Raw genomic sequence first — 8,158 nt, forward strand, 5'->3', positions numbered from 1 at the left:
AAGTGAGAGCTCCTTGCTCATTTTCACAGAATCTTAGAAAAATGCCCAAGGTAATTTGAAGACGGAGCAGATGTTAAATATGGAGAGATTTCTGTGGAGGACTAAACCATGGAGACACTTAAAATCCCCCTGCTATGGAGACTAACTCTGTTTCACCCACAAGGTGATTTATTTCTATTGCTCTTTGGAGGAAGACTGGATCAGTTTACTAAGGCTCAGCTTACTCAGCAGAAGGGCTAATCTCCTCTGTTAAAATGTATTTTTCTGCCGAATTTAATCTTCGTTTCATTGGTTTTCCTTGTGTACTACCTTCCTAGTTATTGAGGGTGGGCCACACCTAAAGAATGTTGCCAGACTCAAACAAAGAACATCAGTACTTAGTCCAAACACAAATACTTACCGAACAATGAACAACTATTAGATACCTAGCATGTGATTGGTGCCATGTGGGGTACAAAGAAGTCTAAACTTGGACTCAGCCTCCAGAAACTCCAGTGTAGCTAGAAAGATAAAATGCTAAGATAAATATGTAAAGGGTTCTCTGATATAATTCAGATGAATGAATATCCTCAATTTTAGATAATCTCTCCTGATTGTCTCATAACACAAATTTATTTGTCAAACTGTCATTTTATCCTGAATGTATGTTTGCTGTAACTATGCTTGCTATATAATAAGGAAGAGAAGGGAGAGAGCTGTATGAACTTTGAATGGCAAAGAAGGTATATCGTATGTGTTCAATGAAGATTCCTTGAATGACTGTAGCTACGTAGAGAAGTTAGTAGAGGGCATTTCGAGCTCATGGAATAACTATTTAACTCTTTCATTAGAAGAGTTTACAATTTGAAAAACTCTGGTTTGTTTTCAGTACAAGTGAGTTGTCAGTTTGTGTAGAGGCTAGGAAAACTTCTTCAGTTCAGATGTGTAAGGTTGGACCAGATTTTTCAGGAACTTGAATGACAACTAGAACAATTGGAACTTGTTCTTTTGGAGGTTTGGGAGACTAATGAAAGTGGTATTTTTTTTTTTTTTTTTTTTTTGGTACGCGGGCCTCTCACTGTTGTGGCCTCTCCCGTTGCGGAGCACAGGCTCCGGACGCGCAGGCTCAGCGGCCGTGGCTCACGGGCCCAGCCGCTCCGCGGCACGTGGGATCTTCCCAGACCGGGGCACGAACCCTCGTCCCCTGCATCGGCAGGCGGATTCTCAACCACTGCGCCACCAGGGAAGCCCTGAAAGTGGTATTTTATGAAGAGTAACCTGGTGGTGGTACAGAATGGTTTAGAAGGTCTGTAAACTGGGATCAGGAAGACTTTACAGAGCATTAAGAATAATGAAGGCCAAAAGCAGGAGTATACAACCTCTTGTTCATTCTGTCAAGTTCTCCTTGATGCATAAATGCTATTTAGTGAGGGACCAAGACTGACAGGTACCAAGTTTGATTTTCTTGGGTCATTTACCACCCTTTGAAGAATACATTAATTACTGCGTACATCACATTTCACAACCAAAGTCCACAAACCTATCCACCTATCCTGGGTCAAGAGCAGATTGAGTTGGGCCGGCGGTGGGGCGGGGTGCCCAAGGCCAACCGGTGGCCAAGATCATAAAAGTATTTCAAAGATACCTGCAAGTTTCTCCCCCCTTAACAATGTCTCTTCCACCTGCTACTGAGCCTTCAGAAGTCAGACTTTTTATGATCTCACAGAACAACAAGGGGACATGTTGACTGATTCCGAAATCAATACCATCTGTCATATCTCTTATAAGACCCAGGTATCAAACTGCATGCTGAAATCCCCTGAATGTCTCATAGGCATCTCAAAATTAACATGTGTAAATCCAAACATATCATCTGCCTCCATCCCTACACGTAATTCTCATTTGCCTCTTCCTATATTACCCATCTCCTTGAATGACACCACCATCTACCTTATTGCCTAATTACCCAAGACAGAATCACAGGAGACCTACAAAAATCTCTCTCTCTCTCTCTCTCTCTCTCTCTCTCTCTCTCGCTCTCTCTCTTTCCAGAAATTATTACCTCCCTAGGAAACACTCCCTCAGTTCTCCTAGTGTATGTTAGATGTTCCTCTGTGGCCTCTACAGTATTCTGGTTATAGTTTGAATATAAAATAATGACATTCAACTCTATTGTAATGGTCTGTTTGTCCTTCCCTCTAGAAAATGAGTTTCTTGAAGGAAAATGTCCATGAATTTTTTCTATCAATGATGTCTTCACATAGTACATCCTTCAAAGTATTTATTATTGGAATGGATGAATAAATGAATTTGACCATATTCACAGTGATATGTAAAGGTTCAATACCTGATCCCTCTGGAGAGCAGTTTTGATAGGTAGAGCAGGGAAATCATGATGGTGACAGAGGATTGAAAATATGGGGGGAATCTTGGTATGTGGAGTATTAGGGGATGCTATGAGCAGAGAAAAAAATCATACTGAACGGTCCATAGAAACTGCCCATCATTGGAGAGGGCAAGCCTTGGCAATCTAGGAATTTCTGTTACAACAGAGAAAGAGTGCAGCCTAGTTAGGAGAGCCAACTGACTTCCTGGGAGATTTAGCAGGAGGCTATAGAAGGAAGAAGACTTTCAGATTTTGGTCACAAGAAAGCATCTGAATGAATGCATCATCACGACCTCCCCCTTCTCCCCCACCCCTGAGTGATTCTCTAGAATGAGAGTTCCTTAGACCTGTGTAAGACAATCCATGAGATATTCAAGGGATGCCAGGACTGGCCTTGAGGCACTGACTACATGAGGTGATTTGAAGGGCATAGGCATGCTCTACTCATTTCTGCCTCATCCCATAAGGCTCAAGGCAGAGTCTTGAACATAAGGAGGTATTCTTTCAATTTATAACGTGTTTAATGAGGCAGTGGGGTATAGAAGAAAGAGTATTGGACTGGGAGTCAGAGAGACATTGGGAACTAGTTCTAACTTTTACACATTCCTGCTGTCTGACCATGAGAAGTCACTTCAATCCTCTGTCCTGCAGTTTCCTTTTCCTTAAAATTAAGATGTCAGTATCTACTTTACAAGGTTGTTGTGAAGAATACAGTGAGCTCAGTGAGTGAAAGAAAATGCCTGGTCCGATCAGGCAAAGAACACATGCTCAATACATGTCAGTTGGAACTGAATACATGAATATGAGAGGTTACAGAACCCCTGCCCCAAAGGATTCATCCACCGCATGTCAGTGCATCATTAGAGCTATATTCCTTTTGGTTCTGAGTGCTTTTTGATCTCTAAGATAGCCCTGTTTAAAAATAAAATACTTCTCTGAGGGGGTCATAACTCAACCTGACACTTGTTATCAGTTAGTACCTTAGTGGGCAAAATTACCAAAGCCAGGCAAAGCAAGAACGTGACAGGGACACAAGTAAGGGCACCTTCCTGGGGGTCGGCAGAGGGGAGAAGGTGGAGCATGATAAAAATTGGGGGTCTCTAACTATGTATATGGGAGTGAAATAAAGACAAATACTGCCTATTTCATCAATTTGTCAAAGGCTTGCCATGGAGGCAGCAAGGTCTGGCTTGGGCTCTATTACTGAGGGTGACATTTAATTGGCCTTAGATTTGCACCGTAAACCTGAGGTGAAGGCCTCATAGTGTGCACTAAATGAACTGTGTATTTTATTAAATTTTGGGAATGAAACAGTGCCACAGTGTGGTCCCTGCATAGTGTTTCATAAAATGTGTGAGAAGTTCCTCATTTTAGAGCAGGAGATAGATCATTGGGAATATGGATTCATTGGGAAAGATATGGGCAGAAAACCAAATGTAAAGCTGTCCTAGAACCTTCCCCCTTTCCACTTCCCTACTCTCCTCCCATGGCCACTTCAGAGGGACAGAGAGCTATGTGAATGTGTCATTGGATAAATGGAATAGTCAGAAATGCCAGGAGAAATCTAGTCTTTAGAGCAACTATATACCCTCTATATATGAGCAAATAAGACAAAAAAAATATGTGTTTGCCAGGTCACAGGGTAGGGAAAAGCACCTGTGGGGCCCTGGAAATGTCCTAATCCATCACAGAAGACAAATCTGCTTTAAAGCAAGAATAGGACCTGTCTTATCTTTGTCTTTCCCCGGTTCCTAGCATAGTGCCTGGCACAGTGTAAATTCAGTAACTGTCTCATGGATACCCAAATAAGGGTGTGTTTTAGTTTCCCAAGGCTACTGTAGCAAAGTGCCACAAATTAAATGGCTTTAAAGAACAGAAATTTATTCTCTCACAGTTCTGGAGACCAGAAGTCCAAAATCAAGGTGTTGACAGGGCCATACTCCCTCTGAAGCTTCTAGGGGAGGATCGTTTCTTGCCTCTTCTAGCTTCTGGCATTCTTTCACGTCTGGCAGCACAACTCCAATCTCTGCCTTTGTGTTCACATGGCCATCTTCCTTCTGTGTGTCACTGTGTCTCTACACAGTATTTTCCTCTCTGTCTCTTCTCCTCTTCTTATAAAAATACCAGTCATGTTGGATTAGGCCCCACCCTAATGACCTCATCTTAACTTGATTATATCTGCAAAGACACAATTTCTAAGGTCATATTCACAAGTACTTGGGGTCAGGATTTCAACATATCTTTTTGGGAATATAATTAATGTCACAACAGGGCCCAAATGAACCCAGGTCCCTGATTGCATTTCCTGGTTATTAAGTTTGGAGAGCACAATCTTTCTCTGAACCTAGCTTCAGGCTTGATCTCTACTACAGTCAAGCTCTCACTTCCTCTCCCAAAGATTTTTTTAAGGGGAAAAAATATAGGTACAATCTTTTTTGAATGGCCACGTTTTAAATATCTTAATTCACTTGGACAAATGGTACTTCCATCCCCATTGTGTTAGGTTTGTTTACTTTTTTTTAAAGTACTCTTTGTTCAAATTCTTTCAGTGTGACAATGTGTTTATTTTCTCTGGTTTGCAAATATTGGGGTGGGGAAAGGAGGGCTCTTGAGGAAGCAGGAAGTACCGAGATGCTGATGAAATACACAGAAAATGTTCTTGTCCTACCCTTTGATTTGCTAGGCCTGGTTAGCATGGCTGTCCCATATATTCTTCCATATCCTATCTCATATCAGGGCCTGCGGGTTGCTGTAATCAGCCCTCCCTCCTCCTAGTTGAATACCTAGCTTGGGGCTTACCTGAGTCCCTGGTTCCTGATCAGTAAATGAGAAAGGAGGATAAGAGCAGGGTTTCTCAATCTGGGGTTCACGGACTAACTAAAATCTACAAGATTGTGAGTGAATATGTGCGTTTCTACTAGTTTCCTGTGGCTGATGTAACAAATTACCACAAACTTGGTGACTTAAAATAAGAGAAGTTTATTCTCTCACAGTTCTGGAGGCCAGAAATCCCAAATCAAGGTGTCAACAGGGCCGTGCTCCCTCCAAAGGCTCTAGGGGAGATTCTGTTCCTTGCTGCTTCCAGTTTCTGCTGACTGCCAGCATTCCCTGACTTGTGGCCACATCTCTGCCTCCATCTTCACATTGCTTCCTCCTCTTCTGTGTCCTCTGTGCATTTCTTATAAGGATACTTGTCAATGGATTTAGGGCCCACGTGTGTAATCCAGGATAAATTCCTCATCTCAAAATCCTTAATTTAATTGTATCTACAAAGACTCTTTTTCAAAATAAGGTCACATTCACAGGTTCTGGAGATTAGGACATGAATATATCTTTTAGGGAGCCACCATTCAACCCACTACAGCGTTGTTGTTGTTGTTTGGGGGGCAGTTCCAAAAAATGTACCAGATTCTCAAGTGTCTGTGATAGAGAGAAACCTTAAGAACCAGTGATCTTTGGGCTTCCCTGGTGGCGCAGTGGTTAAGAAACTGCCTGCCAATGCAGGGGACACGGGTTCGAGCCCTGGTCTGGGAAGATCCCACATGGTGCAGAGCAACTAAGCCCGTGCACCGCAACTACTGAGCCCACGCTCTAGAGCCCGCGAGCCACAACTACTGAGCCCATGTGCCATAACTACTGAAGCCCACATGCCTAGAGCCCATGCTCCACAACAAGAGAAACCACCACAATGAGAAGCCCATGCACTGCAACCAAGAGTAGCCTCTGCTCGCCGCAACTAGAGAAAGCCCGCGCCCGCGCACAGCAACAAAGACCCAACAAAGCCAAAAATAAATAAATAAAATAAATAAATTTATTCAAAAAAAAAAAAGAACCAATGCTCTTTAAAGCCTTTTGAAGCCCAACATTCTGCTGTTCTGTAACTGATGAGATAAATGTTACCTGGCCTTAGAAAAAGACCTTACTTGTAAGAGATGCTTAGTAAATTTTTGTACATTTGATTTGACATTGGAGTTATAGAAACATTGATGTATCTAACATTATTGAGCACTTACCATGTACTAGGTGCCATGTACTAGGTGCTATTCTAAGTGTTATATGTGTATCAACTCATTTAATCCTCACAACAACCTTATGAAGTACCATACTCAACCGTATTTTTCATATGAGGAAGCTGAGACACAGAGACATTAAGTAACTTGCTTAAGGTTGCACAGTTAATTGTTGGCAGACCTCAGACTCTATTTTAGCCAGTCTGGCTTCGGAGCCTATGTTTTTAACTACTATATTTTGTGAAAGAACCCTGTTTACATTTTAAGATTTATGGAGCATCCAATGTCATAAAAGATAAAGAACAGCTGTGGAAATAGTCCAGATTAAATGAGGCCAGAAAGACATGACAGCTAATTTAAATACCGCACCTAGACTGGGTCCTGTATGTGAGGGGGACAGTATGCTACAGAGGGCATTACTGGGCCAATTGACAAAACTAGAAAACAGATGGTAGATTGGATAAATTATTGTACCAATGTTAATATCACTGAAGTTGTTAACTGTACTGTGGTGTGTAAGAGAATATCCTTATACCTAGGAAATATACACCAAAGCATTTAGGGGCAAGGGGTCATGATGCATGCAACTTACTCTCAAATGGTTCAGGAATATAGTTAGATTAGATAGATAGGTAGATAAAATAAAATGCGATAAAATGCTAACAATAGGTGCATCTGGATGAAGGGTATGTGGATATTCTTTGTGCCTTTTTAAAAAAAATTTTTTGGCTGTGCAGCGTGGCTTGCAGGATCTTAGTTCCCTGACCAAGGATCGAACCCTGGCCACATCAGAGAAAGTGCAGTGTCCTAACAACTGGACCACCATGGAATTCCCTGTGCCATTTTATTCTTGCAACTTTTCTAAGTTTGACATTATTTCTAAATAAAAAGCTATTTTTTTAATGTATGGAACATTTATGTATAGAACATAATGTATGGGGAACTGGATGGCTCCCCTTTGTTAAACTATTTGCATTTTATGCTAAATAAACAAATAACATATTTTAGGTTTATAACTCAAAGATGCTAACATTATTGAGTGCCTACTATGTGCTATGAACAGTTACATATATTATCTTATTTAATGATTCCCCGAAACACTATGCTATTTATTTCTAATCCCATTTTACTGATGAAGAAACTAAGATCAATAGAGGCCCAGTGATTTGCTTAAAGTTCAAGACAATTATGTGACAGAGCTGGGATTTGAAATCAGCTTCTCTGACCCCAGGTCTAGTACTTTTTACACTATGCTACAACTACCTCCAATTACAAACGGCCGATTTCAACATTTCTGAACATAGACATCTTTAACTATTTTCAGCCTGACTATCTGACCCAGTGGTCAGAAGGTCATTGGGAGGGTTTTCTCCCTTCTCTCCTGCTAGTGATTATAGCCTTGAGTCCTGAGGAGCCAGAAAGGGAGGATCAGTCTAAAGGAACAATGTTTCTGTCCTTGTTTGATAAATGGAATTAGCATTCCCACAGGAACAGGAAATGTTGAATTGTTAATAGCCTCCCTTGGGTTTATTATATATATAGTATATCTATATCTACATGCCTTAGCTATACCCAGGAGGTATTCAAGACAAGTACTGCCACCTGAAAGTAATGCTGTCCTGTTTTCTGTCAGTCTACTGACAAGAATAGAGGTTAAACATACTGATTAATTTTCTAATATTACAACATGGCACAAACATATAAAGTTAGTTACAGATTGATTGAAACATCCTTGATGATGGGATGGACATCAACCAATCAACATATTTATTGAATGCCTACA

Source organism: Physeter macrocephalus, chromosome 21 (assembly GCF_002837175.3).
Source record: "Physeter macrocephalus isolate SW-GA chromosome 21, ASM283717v5, whole genome shotgun sequence".
NCBI classification, from domain to species: Eukaryota; Metazoa; Chordata; class Mammalia; order Artiodactyla; family Physeteridae; genus Physeter; species Physeter macrocephalus.